Here is a 19,069-nt window from a genome sequence, read left to right on the forward strand (position 1 = left end):
CAATTCAGCTGGCAGTATCCACCTAACTCCACGCGGGGCTTGCAGTTAATTCACCTTACAGGGGCTTTTCTCTTAGACCACAGTGCATGGAAGGGGGGGCGGGGGGCGGGGTGAGAGATACCTTGCACAATGTTCTCGTGCTAAGGAGATGGCCTCACTCACGCTCTGATTTGGTTTTACTGCTGGCCCTGCCCACAGTGCCCTAGGCACAAACCGAAAAACAGAAATGCTGCAGAGGAACGCAGCCTTCAGATATTGGTTCTGAACCCCATGGCATCATGAACTGTGTGTGTGAGGCCGGGTTGTCTAGAGAAACAAACCCAGTGACGCACGTAATCGTATATTCAGAGGGCGTCCCAGTCCACCTGAAGCCCATGGGTTCGATGCTAGCGGGTGTGGGGGGAGGGGTTCCCTCTTCAAACTCACGCAGCTACAGGTCAGTGATGCAGGAGGATCACAGGCCAGTGGGTGCACAGTCGCATGGCTCGGAGGCCAGTGGAAGTGTGGCAGGACTCCCACAGCTCTCAGGGTGGGTTGGCCCAAGTGGGGCCACCCTTGGAGGGAAGTACTGTGTCCCAAAAAACAGTGCAGAGACGAGGGGGAGAAGTTCGCACTGTCTCCTGTGGAAAAGAGGCATCATCAGACGGTAACCTAACTGATAGGTTGGCCTCTGCCCCCCCCCACCACTTTCATTCAAATTCAAGTTGACATAAAATCGAAGGAGCACACTGTGCTCCCTTGGACACGCTGGCTGAGGCCTCTGTAGCTCAAAAAGGCACTGGAAGCAAATGGAGATGAGAGCAGGTGCCCGCAGCGGCACAGTGGTGGTGGAGACACTTTGAGAAGTGTGGACGAGCCGATCCCGTCATCCTGACATCGTTTTGTCAAACTGAAGTCCAGGTTGGCACCTGGAAACAAGGAGGTGAGCAGGAACTAGCCCATAACTACAGCCCAAGAGCAATGCTTTGATTTTCAAACCGCATCCTTCAAGCCTCTTCCCCCTCAAAGGCGGGGTGAAGCAAAGTCCTCCACCGTCCAGCAATCTAGCCTCTGCCACACAAAATAATGATAAAATTAAAAATTCATCAAGACCCTTCTTTTCTCCATGATTAGCTTTAACACAACAGCAAAATGAAATCTTCGATTGTGAATTAGGTAAAGGTTTACAGAACAGACCATCTATTTTTACATTCAGCAGCTCATCAGACCTGCCATTGTCCTGCCCTGTTTCCTTCATTCACCCATCTCCCCGCCCCAGTCACCCCTGTCTTCCCCCTGGCCTGTGGTTTCCCTTGCCTCCTGCCCCTCCTGCCTCTGGTGGTCCGTTCCTTTGAGCGTGAAAACCTTTCCGCGGTTTTTCTTTCTCTAACAGCGGTCAGTCTCAGCCATAGTTGCTCTCTTTTTCTTTTTTTTAAATCATTTTATTGGGGGTTCATACAACTCTCATCACAATCCATACAGACATCAATTGTGTAAAGCACATCTGTACATTCATTGCCCTCATCATTCTCAAAACATTTGCTCTCCACTTAAGCCCTTGGCCTCAGCTCCTCATTTTCCCCTCCCTCCCCACTCCCCTTTCCTCATGACCCCTTGATAATTTATAAATTATTATTTTGTCATATCTTGCCCTGTCCAATGTCTCCCTTCACCCACTTTTCTGTTGTCCATCCCCCAGGGAGGCGGTCACATGTAGATCCTTGTAATCGGTTCCCTTTTTCCAACCCACCTTCCCTCTGCCCTCCCAGTATCGCCACTCACACCACTGGTCCTGAAGGGATCATCTGCCCTGGAGTCCCTGTGTTTCCAGTTCCTATCTGTACCAGTGTACATCCACTGGCCTAGTCAGACTTGCAAGGTAGATTTCGGATCATGATAGTGGGGGAGAGAGGAAGCATTTAGGAACTAGAGGAAAGTTGTATTTTTTCATTGTTGCTACATCCTACCTTGACTGGCTCGTCTCCTCCCCTGGACCCATTGGCCGACAACTGGGCTTTGGGTCTCCACTCTGCACTCCCCACCTCATTCACTATGGTAATATTTTTTGTTTTGATGATGCCTTATAGCTGATGGACACCTCGTGATCGCACAGGCTGGTGTGTTTTTTGCTTCTGAGCTAGATGGCCGCTTGTTTACCTGTAAGCCTTTAAGACCCCCCATAGTTGCCCTCTTATGTTTGACTCATTCCCCTCACTCAGCATCATGTCCTCCAGGTTCATCCACCACACCCAACGTTCTACGGGCTCATCGTTATTCTTCAAGGCTGCATAGTATTCCATTGGGTGTATGTCGCAAACTGCATTTATCCATTCCTCCCCCCCCCACCCCCATCCCCCGCTCAGGAGCATGTAGGTAGTTTCCATCTTGCTGTTCTGGTGACCTTGCTATGACGAATGGGCTGTGGTGCACACGGGCGTGCAGACACCCGTCTGTGCCACAGCACTGACTTCTTTCAGGAAAAGGCCAAGTAGGGCGATGGATGGGTCTGTGGTGTTTCCCTTCCACGTTTCTGAGGCAGCGCCATCCCACCTCCCACAGTGGCTGTTGATGGACCCACTGGCAGCGTGTGAGGGGTCCCAGCTCTCCAGCTGGTTGTTATTGGAACCTGGCTATCCATGCTGGGGCGAGGTGCTATCCCACCACAGCCATTCTCTGCCCACGGGTTGCACCCTGGTTGCATTGCCTGGATGAGGCAGGGGAGCGGGCTTCCAAGCAGGAGCATCATTGGGGGGGAGGAGGCAACAGAGAGGAAGAGTTGCTACTCCGGGAGCACAGATGCCCTTGTGCTGTCCTTCAAAGGGAGGCCAGTGGCGAGGTACCAGCAAGAGGAGGGGGGCCAAGGGACCACAACTCTCTTCAGAAGAAGCTACAAAGGTGACTTTAAGCTGCAGAGTTGGGTGGCTCTCAGTCTCACCACCAGCCGGGTTCCCTGCTGCTGCATCTGACCAGCCCTGGCTCTGGGTCCACGGGATACAGGAGGCAGCAGTCTGTCCGGTAAGAGTCTCTCCCTGAGGCCCGAGGAGGAAGTTCAGGTCCCCCTGACCAAGGGGAGTCCCTGCCTGGCCCTTTTTGCCTTCCAATTGCCTCACCACAGTGGAGCCACTGGGTGACACAAGCAGGTTAGTTGCATGGCTACTAGCCCCGAGCTTTGGGTTCAAACCTACCCAGAGTTACCTCGAGTGGAGAACCTGGAAAGGTCACCACCTCTGAGAAGCGGAGTCACCACGGATCGGGATCCACTCCACAGCCCTCTATCGGTTTCCCTTCTGCTTTTACGTCCCTTCTTTACCTCAAAAGGAAGGCTCCTGGGGCCTCTGGGCCTCTGACTTGGGTCTCACATCAGGCCATCTCACACGCTGCCAGAGACCCAGCACAGCCCAGATGGAAGTCATCTGGTGAAGGCTGCAGACAGATTGCCCCAGGCATGACGTCATGCTCGCCGCACCCATTCCGGAGTCACCACCCCGGGTCTACTTTCCACTCACGGCCAGCGCCAAGAACTGAGCCTGGAAGCCGGGCCGGAGGAGCCGGGGCGCCCTAATCTGGGCACATGAGCAGAGCCCGGGGGTGGGACACCAGACAGCTTCAGGCTTGCACCTCTTTCACCTGGGACGCCCCAGCCGAGCAGCTGCTGCCCCTCCTGATCATGCGGCATCTTTAAGTGATGGACGTTTGCCGTTCATAAAAGAAAGGGGTGGGCAGACGTTTCCTGAGAAGTTGTTCTCTTGCCAGGACTGGCCTGCTTTGCCTTCCCTTCCCTTCCTTGGGAAACTCCAGGGGCCTGCCTTTGCTGCCACCCCTCCCTCCCTCTCCCATCATTACGATGCCATCCCCCACCTGGCTCCAGAGCCCAGGGCAGAGGGGCTCTGTGAGGCTCAGAGAATGTCACCATGACTTCCAAAGTGCCCTTCTTTTCCACTGTGTCCCCGATGTTTCAACATCTCTAGTACTCAGTCGGGCAGACCAAGGGGAATCTCATCCCAAGGAACCTGGTGAAATCAACTGTGACTGTAACCCGGGCCTCATCCCAACCTCACTTGCTCTACCTGTGGACCAGGGAGGGGCGGCTCACAGAGAGCTTCAGCCAGGCCAGGAGAGCAACAGGGTCTCCCTCCTAAACCCACCCCCAGAGGAGGCGGCAGCGGGGCACACAGTGACCTCCTCTCTACACATTCACTGCATTCACCATAAAAAAGTTTCCTTGTAAAGAAAGTTCTATCAGTCAAAGCAAAGTGACCCTCCCAGGACACCATGCCGTGTCCATAGGCAGAAGACATTAAGATAGTCCGAAATGTATAAGCCAGCCCCCAACCCCTGCCCCCAGCAGCCCTCTCCCCAACTGCTGGAGAACTAATGCCCTCAAAGGCCTTGGCCCTCCCCAGCCTGGTCACAGGGGGCTTTGAAGAGCGCAGTTCCCATTTCCTGAGCATTGCCCTGACAAAGGGGACCCTGTCAGAGTCTCCCCAGGAACAGGCCTCCCCCTGTGGCTCCCCACACACCACACTCTTCCCTTACACACACACACACACACACACACACACACACACACACGCACGCACGCACGCACGCACTTCCTACAAGAGCAGATTCCAAGGCGAGTTAATGTCGAATGCTGTCTCCCAGAGACATGCTGGAACAAAGGCTGCACATGCCTAAGGGTGCTGGGGAGCTTGTCGGGGCTTCAGCAAAGCATAATTACAGGGAGAGGCAAAGCGACGACGCACAGCTCAGCAGCCACACCTGGCCGTACAGTAAACAGCACTTCTTCCTGCCGAGCTGGGGGGAGGGGGGAGCCGAGAGACAGGGAGGCGGCAAACCACAATTTGAATCATTTGGGGAAGAAGCTATAAATATAATAATGAGTCATTTGTAAAATATAATTCCATCCAAAAGCCTGGAAGAAAGAGGAAAGTTCCCAATGCTATTTCAGGCGAGATTATTCAAGGGTGGTCTGCCAAAACGTGGGGAGAGGAGGGAGCTTGGCAATTTGGGGACTTGGGATGTCCCCTCGGGCCATCAAAAGCGAGGTGGGACACATGCATGTGCACATCACACACACACACACACACACACACACACACACACACGGCCTTCCTGGGTTCTCCTCTCCCACCTGGCCCCAAGCAGCACCCCTCCCAGCCGTGAGCCTTGGACACCTCCTCTGATCCCCTCCCATACCCTGAGGTTGGATGCACGCACTTGAGGGCTGTCTCCTTGGAAAGCTGATAAGAATCACGGGGGAGCCCGTGGTACGGCCAGGCTGGGCACCCGGAGAACAGTTTAGGACAAGCACCCTGATGATTGTTTGGCAAACTCTTCCCCAGCCCTGGGACCTCACCAGCCTTTCACAAAGAGGGTGGCTCTTCCCAGGTCTCAGCCAGAGCTCCGGGATGACTGGATCCCAGCCCTGGGCCCCAGCTTCTTGGGATTGGGGGGTGGGGTGGGGGGAGTGATGAGGTGCCTTCACAGAGCTCTACCTGGGAAAGGGTTTGGTTTCACCCCTGCTGGGCTGGGGGCTGCCGGGGAAGCAGTGGGGTCTCAGAAGTCGCCATTCCCGGAAGAGACTGTCTCCAGACTGTGAGCTCTGGAAGGACACTTGTCCTGGGCTCAGTGACAGCGGAGCCATGGAATATCCTGATGACCTTAAGCAAGTTCCTTAACCTCCCTCTCCAGACTCAGTTTCCTTGTGTGTGAAGTGGGTGGTTGAGAAGATTAAATGCGTTCCCTGGTAAAGCGCTTTGAACAGGGCATAATGAGCGCTCAATAGGGTGAGCTAATAAGATTACTGTTATTATGTCTCACCGGGCATCCTGATGCCGGAGGAAATACGGGACAGGGTGCCCTGGCACACACAGTTGACCTCTGGATAAACCAGGTGATCATGAATAAACCAGGAGTCAGGTTTCTCGCTTACCCTTCCAGTCAATTCATTATCTGGACCTGTCTGTTGACCTTACCCTCTGTAGCTGGGGCTTCTCTGTCATCCCCCCTTACTCCCCAGCTCGGCCTCTGCACTGACCTGCAGGTGAGGAGAGCAGAAGGCAGTAGCGTTGGATTTGCTATTGAGGGGCCCCACAGCATTACTGTGGAGCCCGAGGGCGTAGTGGTGTGGCACGAGTGGCTATGATCCGAAAGGTCAGCAGTTCGAACTCACTGGCCACTCCTCGGAAGAAAGACAGAGATTTCTACTCCCGTAAAGTGTTGGTTTGCTATGAGTGGGTATTGACTCGCTAGCAGTGTGAGACCACTGGTACTCAAAACAACTGAATGAAAATAATATAATCCAAATCTGAAAAAAAACCAAAACTGAACAGATTCTGAGATCTTACTTCCGTCCGCAGCTCTTTTTCTCTTTCTCGCCCTCTTTTCTTCTCTGCCTTCTTTCCTCCTTTTCTTATCTCTTCTTGAAGCTGGGTCTGTCTCTTCTCCTTCCCTGTCTTCAACTCTCCACCTGCTTCCTATGAAGAGCCCCTGGCTTGCCTCAGTCGCGTTCCCCAGAGCAGCCTTGAGAGGCCTCGATATGACTTTCTCCTCCAAGGTGACCCCAACACCTGGAGAGGCCAGAAATAGTCTCCCTGTCAACAACCTGCATTTGCCCTTCCTGGACACCAGAGTTTCACATCAAACCTTGGGGCACAGCTAAACGGAAAGGAGAGCTATGTTGTGGAAGACCTTCCGGCTGCAGCTCCTCTGTCAACAGCACAGCAGACTGTCCCACCACAGGAGTGACCTTCCTCCTCTTTGGCCTGGGTAGTTCCTTTCTCCCTGCTCCCCTAAATAGTCACAGGTCACTGTGATTCTGAAACAGCGATGGCAGCGGGGGCTTATGGCATTTGCTTGAATCAGGATTCTGAATAAGACTCACACATGGTGATTGGTGGATAGAGCTCTTCAATCCCCTCTCCATGTCAATGTTTCTCTTTCTCTTTGCAATCTATTTTCTATGAGCATAAAATCTAGTTGTTTGTTGTATAGAACTTCTCGAGTCTAGATTATTCTAATTAAGACTAGGTTAGAAGACCAGTGGTCTCACTCACTGCTATGAATCAGTCGATACTGATTCATAGCAACTCAATAGTACAGGGCACAAGTGCCCTGTGAGTTCCTGAGACCCTATTTACGGGAGTAGAAATCTCTGTCTCTTTCCTGAGGAGCAGCTGGTGGTTTTGAACTGCTGACCTTTCAGATTACAGCCTGGGTATTTATTTTTGTTTTTCTACCATTTGTATATTCTGTAAAGTGGTAGTTAGACCTAGAAGCTTGACCAGATTCGGGTTCAATTGTGGTTTTTGGTTTTGTTCGTTGGCAAGATTACTTTACATAGTAACATTCACTTCCATAGCGACTGTATAACACCTGGTGGCCTTTCCCCCCACTGTCTGCCATTGTTGATCATTGTCTAGATCCATTCATTTCATTTGGGGAAGGGAAAAAAAGCATGCATTGCTATCAGGTCAATTCTGACTCCTAGTGACCCTACTGGACAGAGTAGAATTGTTCCTGGGTCCTTGTAAGGCTGAAAATCTTTACAGGAACAGAAAACGTCATCTTTCCCCTCCCCCCCCTCCCCCGACTATCTGGTGAGTTTGAATTGCTGACCTTGGGTTAGCCGCCTAACGCTAACCCACGATACACCAGGGTAGCTCTCACGGTGGGTGGCATTCCATCATCATTCCTTCTTCGTTTATTGACTGGGACCTCTGTTGCCAATGCTCTTTGGTGCTTTGTGTAGATTCAAATTCCCATTTGTTTTCTTTTTCCTTCTACTTGGAGAACTCTGTCAAAATGTCTTGAAGTTCAGGTCCGCAGAGATAAATGACTTCACTGTCTGAAAACAGTTAGATAGTACCTTCGTTTCTGAACGACATTTTTTGAGGTAATGTTCATCAAACAAAAATTTTTTTTCAAAAGTGAAGGTGAAATTCTAAAATGACGCCTCCCTCCCCCAGGGCTTTACAGATATTGTTTGATGGCTTTCTGGCTTTCATTGTTTTCAACAAGAAGTCTGCGGTCGTTTTAGTCTTTGTCTATTGATATATAACGTCTTAATTTTCTTCTTTTTAGCTGAAATGGACTGGTGTTGGCCTTTTTAAATTTTACTTTCTCTTTTTACTTATGGACTATAACTCCTACAAAGAAACACACACTGTACATGATTGCATAGCCCATCACCCCAGGAGAGCGAGTCTCCCAGTAAAACCCCAGCTGGAAGGCGAGTCCTCTCCGGCTTCTTCCGTTTCTCCTCCTCCTTCTCTTTCCCTGTCTCTTTCTCTTCCTTCCTTCCCTCTCCCTCCACCCGACCCTCAGCCTCATCAGAGCCTTCGAGGTCTTTTCCTTTTGGTGTGGGAAACATTTTGTGGTTGTTTTTTCCTTTATAATAATGGTATCATGAATTTTTTATCTTTATGCATTTGACTAACTTGGCTGAACATAATGACTTCCAATTTTGTCCATGTCGTGAGGTGTTTGAGAGTCTCATCATTTTTTTGGGGGGGGGAGATAATATTCCATTGTGTGTATATACCAGAGCTCTTTTTTCATTTCCTCCACAGATGGGGTTTTTGGTTGTTTCCATCGTTTGCTATTATAGAAGTTGCTGTGATAAACTTCAGTGTGTATATACCTGTTGGTGTTCTGACCTGTAGAGAGATTTCGGGTTCGTGTGGTGCACATGAGTGCTTTTAAGATAACCCTGCCTGCTCTTTCCGATAGTTTGTTTAGTACAAATGTTAAGCAATTTTGTTATGGTGTAAGTCAATGTATTTCTTCAGGTTTTTTATGGTTGAAGTTCATGAGGTTCTTGGATCTGGGAGCATATCATTTTCATCTAATTTGAAATATATGTGACCTTTATTTCTTCTTCTTTTTTTTTTTTACCCCTTTCCCCTTTTTTCTAGGACTCCAACTCAAAATACATTCCAGATCCAAAACACACTGCCATCAAGTTGATTCTGATTCATAGCAACCCTTCGAGTAGAACTGCTCCTTCAGGTTTCTAAACTGTAAATCTTTATGGAAACAGAGAGCCTCATCTTTCTTCCATAGAGCAGCTAGTGGGTTTGAACTGCTGACCATGAAGTTAGCAGCCCAATGCTTATCCCACAGTGCCACAAGGGTGGCTCCTTAAAATATATGAGACCACTTGAAATTGTCTCAAAGCTCAACAATGCTCTCTTTTCCTCCATATTTTATCCCCCACAACCTATTCTCTCTGTTTCATTTTGAGTAATCTCTAGGACTCTATATTCAAGTTTATTAATTTTTTTTCTTGGGCAGTGTCTAAGTTACTGTTAAACCATCCTGTTATTTTCTCTTCATACATTTATTTTTCATGTCAAGAAGTTTTATTTTGTTTCATTTCCCAAACCATTTTATTGGGAGTTAATACAAATGTATCATTCCATAGTTTAACCACACCAAGCAGTATTGTCCAATAATCGCTACAATCAGCTTCAAAACATTCTTTTCCTTCCTGAACTCCTTGGCATCAGCTCCCTTTCTAGAAGATTTTTTTTTTAAATCATCTTATTGGGGGCTTTTACAACTCTTATCACAATCCATCCATCCATCCATTGTGTCAAGCACATTTGTACATTTGTTGCCATCATCATTTTCAAAACATTTTCTTTCTACTTGAGCCCTTGGTATCAGCTCCTCATTTTTTACCTCCCTCTGCCACCCTCCCTCCCTCCCCCCGCCTCATGAACCCTTGATAATTTGTAAATTATTATTGTTTTATCATGTTTTCACTGACTGTTTTCACTTTTCTGTTGTCCATCCCCCAGGGAGAGGATTATATGTAGATCATTGTGATCAGTTCCCCTTTTCTAATCCCACCTTTCCCTCACCCTCCTGGTATCACTGCTCTCATTATTGGTCCTGAGGGGTTTATCTGTCCTGGGTTCCCTGTGTTTCCAGCTCTGATCTGTACCAGTGTACATCCTCTGATCTAGCCAGAATTGTAAGGTAGAATTAGGATCATGATAGTGGTGGGGAGGCACTAGAGGAACATTAAAGAACTAGAGGAAAGTTGTAGGTTTCATTGTTGTTACACTGCACCCTGACTACCTAGTCTCCTCCCTGTGACACTTCTGTAAGGGGATGTCCAGTTGCCTACAGATGGGTTTTGGGTTTCCACTCTGCACTCCTCCTCAATCACAGTGATATGCTTTTTTGTTCCTTGATGCCTGATACCAGATCCCTTTGACACATCATGATCACACAGGCTGGTGTGCTTCTTCCTTGTGTCCTTTACTGTGTCCCATAAGTTTTGATATGTTGTGTTCTCATTCTCATTGATTTCTAGAAATTTCCTAATTTCATCTCTGATCTGGGCCAGTACACACTCCTTTTGCAATAGAGAGTTATTCATCCTCCAATTGTTTGCCATTGTTTTCTTCATCTTCCTTTTGTTGATTTCTAGTCTTATGGCATAGTGGTCAGAAAGAGAGGCCTGTATGATATCAATGTGCTTAAATTTATGCAGATTCGACGTATGCCCGAGTATGTGGTTGATCTTCGAATATGTGCCATGTGGACTTGAAAAAATGTGATTTTTTAAAATTTGGTGGAGAACTCTGTAAATATCTCTAAGGTCAAATTATCTAATTGTAGTGTGTAGATCTCTAGCCTCCTTGTTGAGTTTCTTTCCTAGTGATCTATCTTTCTCAGAGAGCAGTATATTGAAGTCACCTACTTCAATTGTTGAGCCTGTGATTTTTTTCATCTTTTGATGTCTTTATTGTGCCTTCCTCCCGTAATCCAATTATGCTAATGTCGTTCCTTTTCATAGCATCAGACATAGCCCTTAAGTTCTCTTCAACTTCTCTGATGATCTTATCAGTCTTTTGTTCACGTTTGTTAAAGTCTGCTTGGCTGGCCTCTAGGTCACTGGTGCAGTCTCTGCCTCCTCCAGTCGGTTGGCATAGTCCGTGAGTCTGCTACTGTTTTTTGTTATCTTGTCCCCAAGCTCTTGTATTTTCCTTTGGTGTGTGGTCTTTATCTCCTCTATCATTTCATCCTTTTTCTATATTGTTTCCCTCATATCCTGTATGACTCCAAGGAGCATTCTGAAAATTTGTTTCTGTGGCAGATCAATGTCTTTTTTTTCTCTCACGTCGTTAGGTTCAGGACATCTTCTGGCATTCCCTTTTGTTTCTTCTGTTTTTTCATTGAGGTCGTTGGGGCTGATTGCTGCTTGTGTTGCATTGCTTTAGAGGAGTCTGGTGACATTTTCCAGAGAGTCCAAGAGCACCGGGCTCTCTCTGGGAGACTCGTAGGAATGCTTCTTCAAACTTCCTGCAGCTAATTGCACTATGGGATGGACCTACTGCTTTTTCATCCTGTGTCTTCATTTGTTCCATGGCCAACCAGTATTCTGTTATTTGGAGGGCAGGTTGGATGGTTCTCTCAGGAGATGCTGGTTGTGTGGTTCTTAGTCCACGTGGATGGTGTACACTGGGTGATCTCACAAGAAGCCGTAATGATGTGGCCCACAGTAGCTTGGGGTGCTGCAGAGGGCATGCAAGGCTGCCTGCTGCAATGGGAGTGCTGCAGAAGGCAGGTGGGAATATTTACTGTGGTGTAGAGCAACAGTTCTCAACCTGTTGGTCACGACCCCTTTGAGGGTCAAACTACCCTTTCACAGGGGTCACCCAATTTATAACAGTAGTAAAATTACAGTTATGAAATAGCCACAAAAATAATTTTATGGTTCAGGGGGTCACCACAACATGAGATATTGTATTAAAGGGTCATGGCATTTGAAAGGTTGAGGACCACTGGTGTAGAGCCTCACAGATAGTGAGTGGAATTGCCCTGGTCAGCTAGATTTCCATAGAGGTTGGGCAGAGGTTCCTGCAGCAGTGTGGAGCACTGGAGATTGTTGGCTGAGCTGCCTTAAGCCATGTGAAGCACTAAGGCAGGTGGGAGAAAGTGCCCTCGGTCACATGAGCCATGCAGGTGGGACATCCCCCAGAAGAAGGTAGGAAGCATGTTAAGGGCTACAGAGAGTGGGACAGCAGGCAGGATTTCCCCAGAGGAATGTTGTCAGACTTTCCCCAGCCTCGTGTTATGCTGCAGATGGGTGGAGCTCCCCCAGCTGGGTGGAGGGCAACTGTAAGCTAAGGGGAATGGCCCTAAGCTAAGGGGAGTAGCCTGGAGGTCAGCAGTGGCATGAGAAAAAAAAACTGAGCCAACTGAGACTGTGGTGGGGGGTAGAGAAGAGAGTAAAACAAAAGTAACACTATAGCTGAGCCCCGATTGCTGACCATGGGGCTGGAGGGATTTAAACCCTGCCCAACATGGCAACAAACTGTGGCTGTGTTGAGATAAAGCCCTTGGGTCATCTCCAAAGGATCCCAGCTCTAACCTAAACAGTGTTGGGCTAAGGTTAAATTTTAGCTGACCTCCACAGTGGTGAGCCAAAAGTCCCTGGCTCCTCAAAACCTAGTGGATCTGTGCCTACTTATCTTTATGATTCTCCTCCTGTTACCCAGCAGTGTGGAATTTTCCTCTTAGTGACTTTCCTGCACTGATTTCTGTGAAGTAATTCTGATATGTGTTACTCAGTCACCATCTTACTGGCATTGTTTTTAGAAGTTTTATATGAATCTTTGTTATATCTTCCATGCCTTTAGTTAACATGTTGAGCCTTTCTTCTACGTTCTTAAACATTTAATAACTATTTTAATGTGCTTGTTCTAACATCAGCATCATTTCTGGGTCTGCTTCCATTGAGTTGTTCTTTATCCTTGTTATGGTTAATTTAGATGAGATTGCAGGTATTGTGAATTTTACCTTGTTGAATGTTGGGTATATTTCTATTCCCAGAAGTAGTCTTAGCTTCTCCTGATTTTCTCCTTTTGTGCTGCAGACTAGACATTTTCTCAAGGCTGGAGCAGTCTGCAGGCTTACTTCTGCCATTTTTCATCTCTCAGTGACCACTATCCTGTGCAGTCTAATGTCCAAAACTGTTGCTTCATCTATTTCATATAACTTTTAAATGGTTTCAAGTGGAAAGGTAAAGCCCATCTTTATTATCCCATCTTGGCCAGAAACAGTTGTTTTAGGCAAGATCTCCTTAAACTTGTACATTAAGCCCAAGACCTTGCTCTCAGACGATTGCCCTGCACCCTACCATTATCGATCTCCATTACTCTGTGTTGGATGCTCTGCCATCATGAATAGCAAGAGGTCCACAGCACTCTGAAAGGCCACTGTGTTATTACCTAACCTGTGTGATCTCATTTAGGGAAGTATTGGGTCGACACACCCTTGAATCTTCCCTGGTGACTGGTGTACAGTAGACGCTGAATTAATTTTGGGGAGAATGAATGAAAAGAAACTTTGGAAACTTGGGCCATCACCAGGTAGCATTCTAAACCATGTAAAAGCCGTACCCATAATTTGCCTGTGTTGCTGGACTTGCCACAAATAGTCTTGCTGGCCTTGACACTGGCAGCTGTCCCCTGGGCACTTCTCTCTTCCGTGGCTAATCTGGCAGTGCCCAGAGGACTCCCAAGAATGTGACTTTAAATATACTGGCCTTGATAATCCCAAGGCCCTTGATGGAGGGTGTGTGGAGCTAAGTTGCATGAGTCATCCAATTGGCCAGAAAAGAGTGACTGCTTCACCAAGGCTCTCAGCAGAGTCCCTGTCCCAAGGTGTGCTATGTGGTAGAAAGGGGGAATCAATACAGAGAAGCCTAGTAAACACTTTTCCAGACAGTTGGCATATTCCCCACCTTCCACAGATGTAACCAGAACTCACTTCCTAGTCAAGGAGCAGGAATATATCCCAGGCATACTCTTGCCAGCTCACAGCATCTGGACAAACCCACCCCAATGGGTGCAAAGCAGAATCGAGCAGGAAAGGATGAGGGACTGAGGTCAGGTCAAACCCTGGAGCAATGGTCCTCACACTTCCCAAGTCCACCTTGACTCTGGGGACCCAGGCTCCTTTGGGTCTAATAGACAAAGTGGTGCCAAACTCCCACTCTCTGCTTTACATAGTGCTAGACGCTCACTGGATACAAGAAGTTCTACTGGCTGATATTACATCAATTTCTCTATTTCCCTGAATAGAAAGCTTCCCAAAGCTGAGTTCTCTGAATTCCTGCATGGGAATCATTGGGGATATTTGTTAATCATGCAGATCCCTAGGCCCAACCATGACAGACGAATCAGACTCTGGAGATGAAGTACAAGGATCTATTTTTTAAATAAACCTCTTATGTACACTAAAGTATGACAGTCACCACTTTAATATTTCGTCTTTGTAAACACTGGTTTACTATGTTTGGGGACCCAAGAAGTATGTGAAGAGTTCAAAGGTACTGGCCACTGTCATCTGGCCTTAGCGATCTCTGTGCACTGTAACTCCCTGGTGGCATAGTGGGCTACTAACCTGAAGACTGCCTCCAGGAGGAGGATGAGGCTCTCAGCTCTCATAAAGATGTACAGTCTCAGAAACTGGGCAGTTCTAGCTTGTCCTGTAGGGCGATATTAGTCAGAATTGACTCAATGGCAGTGAGTTCGAGCTTTTTATAACTCCCTTCGCAGGTTTCCAGTCTATTTGCTTTTGGTTAATTCGACAAGCTAGTATCTAAGACCAGAGTTCTTACTGTGACATACATAGTCTTTGAGTCTGGAATCCGACCTGGGGGATGGTAATGACCTTACTGCTCTTCCCAGACACACAGCTCTAATGTTAATCTTGAAATGCACCCTGAAACCATTTCTACATAACCACCAGGGTGGCATCCTAAATCTGAACCTTGTCTCCAGACTGTATTCCACTCATATCGATAATTAGAGTGATGGAGAGTCCCTTTGGTATGTATGTGCGTATGCTTTCTGTGTGAATACAAGGAGAGAGGCGTAACCTCTCAGAACAATCAAGAATTTTAGGACAGCCATGTCCTCTACATTTGTTTCCTAAAATTTGAATCAGGGATGTAAAAGGGAGATGATATCAAGGAGTCCAGGAAGAAAAAGAATGTTTGGAAACGGATTGTGGTAGCAATTATACCATTCTACTTGATGTGATTGAACTATGGAATTATAAGATATATGTTCTCAGTCCTAATTAATAATAATTTTAAATTTTTAATAAATTCTTTTCTATATCTCACAATATACATGGTGTAACTTTTTTCCTATATATACATGAGAATATCTTAATATTATATGATTTTCTAATGCTTGACAAAAATCTTAATTTCATATTATTCATATTTTTGGCTTTAATTACATGTGCTTAAATTTTTAGGTTTTTTATCACTTATATGGTTCTCTTTTTTCTAGTCATTTTATTGGGGCTCTTGCAGCTCACTTATTTAGTTCTAAGTCTGAGTTATTAGCGTTTTATAACTTACATAATTCTTGCTTCTCTAACTTACGTAGTTCCTAGCTTGAGATGCTGTGACTGGCATTTGTACTGCAAGAGGAATGTGTAACATTAAAATTTGGATTCTCTTGTAGATCTTGCCTATGTGATCACTTATTTCTTTTAAGAATATGTAGGAAACATATTGATACCCTTACCCTTCAGTACTGTGCATTTCCTCCAGCATTTGTTTATTGTTTAAAATATTTCCCTAACTGACTAAGGTAATCCAGTATGAATAGATCAATATTTTCATTATCTGGGAAGATTAATCCATTGTTTTAATAGATTCTTTTCTTTAAAAATTTTTTAATGATCTCTCAACAGCCATTGCGGCGATGCTGACTCAGAGCAACCCTCTAGGACAGGGAGAACTGCCCCTGTGGGTTTCCGAGACTGTAATTCTTTACAGGAATGGAAAGCCCTGTCTTTCTTACAAGTAGCAACTGGTGGTTTCAAACTAGAGACCTTGTAGTTAGCAGCCCAACTTGGAGGTAGAAGTTTACAGAGAAGTTCAATTGTCCATTCAACAATTTATACACATTTTGTTTTTTACATTAGTTGCAATCCCTTCGATGCACAAGCACTCCTTCCCTGGGTTTCCTGTTTCCATTCATCTTCCTTTCCCAATTCTCTCCTGCCTTCTGGATCTTGTTTGGAGACAAATGCTGCCTATTGTTTGAATAAAAGATGATCCCTGGTGTCTAGGGGTCACAGTCTCAGCGATTCCCTGAGTCCCTCTGAGACCAGGAAGCCCAGTGATGTTTATGGTTTTAATTTTGTTTCTGTATTTCCCTCCCACTTTGTTCAGGACTTTCTCTTGTGATCGTGATTGGAACAGTATGAAGTCATAGCCAGACACCATCTAGTTCTTCTGAAGACCACAGAACCAGCTGTGGTTCATGTGGTCCATTAGTAAAGCACCCCATTGTTAAATTATTACCTTTCCTAAAGCCTTGGTTGTGTGCTTTTTATTTTTTTATTTCCCCCCTTTTATTTGTTTTTTTAATCATTTTATTGGGGCACATACAATTTTATCATAATCCATACATACATAAATTGTGTAAAGCACCCTTATACATTCGTTGTCCTCATCATTCTCAAAATTCGCCTTCTGCTTGGGTTCCTGGAATCAGCTCATTTTCCTTTTTTTCCCTCCCCTTCCTTCTCTGCTCCCCCTTCCTCATGAGCCCTTAATAATTTATAATTATTTTATTTCATCTTACACTGCCCAGAGTCTCCCTTCACCCACTTTTCTGTTGCCCATCCCCCAGAGAGAAGGTTATATGTAGATCCCCGAGATCGATTCCCCCTTTTTATCCCCCCTTCCCTCCAGGTATCGCCACTCTCACCATTGGTCCTCAGGGGTTCATCTGTCCTAGATTCCCTGTGTTTCCTGATCCCAACTGTACCACTGTGCATCCTCTGGTCTAACCAGGTTTGCAAGGTAGAATTGGGATCATGATAGTTGGGGCCGGGGGGCGTGGGCAGGGGAAGGTGTGCTTTTTCAAACTTCTCATTGCAGATTGAGTGAAGGCTTACAGAGCAAATTGGGTTTCCTTTCAAAAGCATTTTGTTTCATATCATTGATGGCAGACCCCAAATGTAACATCATCCTTTATCCCACTTCCTCTCTTTTCCATTCCTCCCCCGTTCCTAGCCCATCTGCACTTTGTCCTGGTGTAAATAATGCTCTGATGAGCTGAATGGTTGACTCTTGAAGGAAGGCATGCCTCCCTAGGGGTTTTGTCTCTGTTATAGGCCCATCTGGTCTTTGGCTGGAAACCGAGTTCATTTCCAGACCTGAAGGGTGATGAAGGGACATTGTCTCAAAGCTTCCACCAGGCTCTATCCAATCAGTGATTCTGGTCTTTGTTATAACTGAGTTTTGCTCCACGTTTTGCTCTCATTCTACCCAAGAACCTCCAATATGATTGCTTTCAGAGAAGATGGCTGTGTTCTTCTAGCCTCCTGGTTGTGGAAGCCTTGACTGTATTGATTTCGATGCATTTCTGTGACAGACACTTTTTAATACGTGTAAATACAGTTTCTTTTTTAAAATCATTTTATTAGGGGCTCATACAACTCTTATCACAATCCATACCTACATCAATTGTGTCAAGAACATTTGTACATATGTTGCCATCATGATTCTCAAAACATTTGCTTTCTACTTGAGCCCTTGGTATCAGCTCCTCATTTTTACCCCTCCCTCCCCAGTTTCATTTTTTAAGCAATTATTTTCCTTGGTGTTGAAGAGTGTATAACCGGGAGGTGCGTGGGAAGGGGCTAGGCAGCAGGTTTAATCCATATCCCAGTCTTTTTTGTTTTTAAATAGTTTCACTGTCATATAATTTACATATAATTCAATAGTTCAGTTACATCAACAAGAGTTGTACAATCATCACCACGATCAGCATCAGAACATTTCCTTCACTCTTGTACTCACTGTTATTAGCTCCCCACTCCCCTTGCCTCCCCTGCCACATCCTCAAGGAACCGTTGCTGTCGCCATTGAGTTACCGGTCCTGGATTTCACATGCAGAAAACCTTTAAAAACTAACAGGAATAACAAAGTCAAATAAATCAAAACCTCAATTGAAAAGAAAGCAGAAAATATTTAAAAACCAGAACAAAATTAACTGGATCATAAGGAAGATCGGATAGTAGGATGCTAAATGATAGCCTCAGTCATCTGCAACAAGCCACTTTCCAGGGCGTTCTGCAAGTCAGCAAGGCTCTTCCCATCTCTAGTCCATGGTGAGAGGGGATTCACCAGGAGCTTAGTCCACACGTGTATTTCCCCTTCACCGTTTTTTGGTAACTGAAACAGCTTTAAAATGGGTCAAAAGGGAGATCAAATGTATATCCCAGTCTTATCTCATGCAATGCATTCCCTCATTCCTGCTTCTGCGCATGCTATTTTTTTTTCTAAAAACATCTCACTGTCATCAAGCCAATTCTGACTCATGGCAACACTGTAAGGCAGGGTAGAACTGCCCCTATGGGTTTTGGAGTCTGTAACTCTTTCAGGAGTAGAAAGTCTCATATTTCTCCCACTGAGCCCTTGGTGGTTTTGAACGTCGGACCTTGTGGTTCACAGCCCAGGATGTAACCACTATCCCACCGAAGTTCCCTTTCCGACTATTTTACCTTTGACAAGGGTTTTGAAGTTTTCCAGTCCTGCCAGAATCCAGAATGTCAACCATGGTTTTGATTTTTGTTTGTTTTGTTTTGAATCATAGTCAGAAAAGGCTGTTTTAACGTATAACTAACTGGACTAGATTGCCACATTCTTAGCCCAAGATGTAGGGACCCTACTGCCCTATACCTCACCTCGCTGGTGGAATCACTGTCACTTTTAGGGCCTGCCTCTTGAAACACCCCACTGGTGCTGATTTCTGTATCAGATGGGATTATTAGGTTGGAATAAACAAAAATCCAACTCGCAACTGAACAAACAGCAAAGTGAATGTATTGAGTCACATTACGATGGCGAGGCCAGAGGACGAACTCGGAGCAAGGCTCCAAGTTCACTTAAACCAAGAGTTCACACAGTGTCACCAAATATTCCGTTTCCTGCCCCTTCCACCAGGCTTCATTATCATATTTCATGCATAGTCCCCCACCCCCACCCGCCTCAAAGTTCTTCTTGTGCAATCATAAAATATGATAGATATTC

The sequence above is a fragment of the Tenrec ecaudatus genome, chromosome 6 (genome assembly GCF_050624435.1).
Source record: "Tenrec ecaudatus isolate mTenEca1 chromosome 6, mTenEca1.hap1, whole genome shotgun sequence".
Classification (NCBI taxonomy): domain Eukaryota; kingdom Metazoa; phylum Chordata; class Mammalia; order Afrosoricida; family Tenrecidae; genus Tenrec; species Tenrec ecaudatus.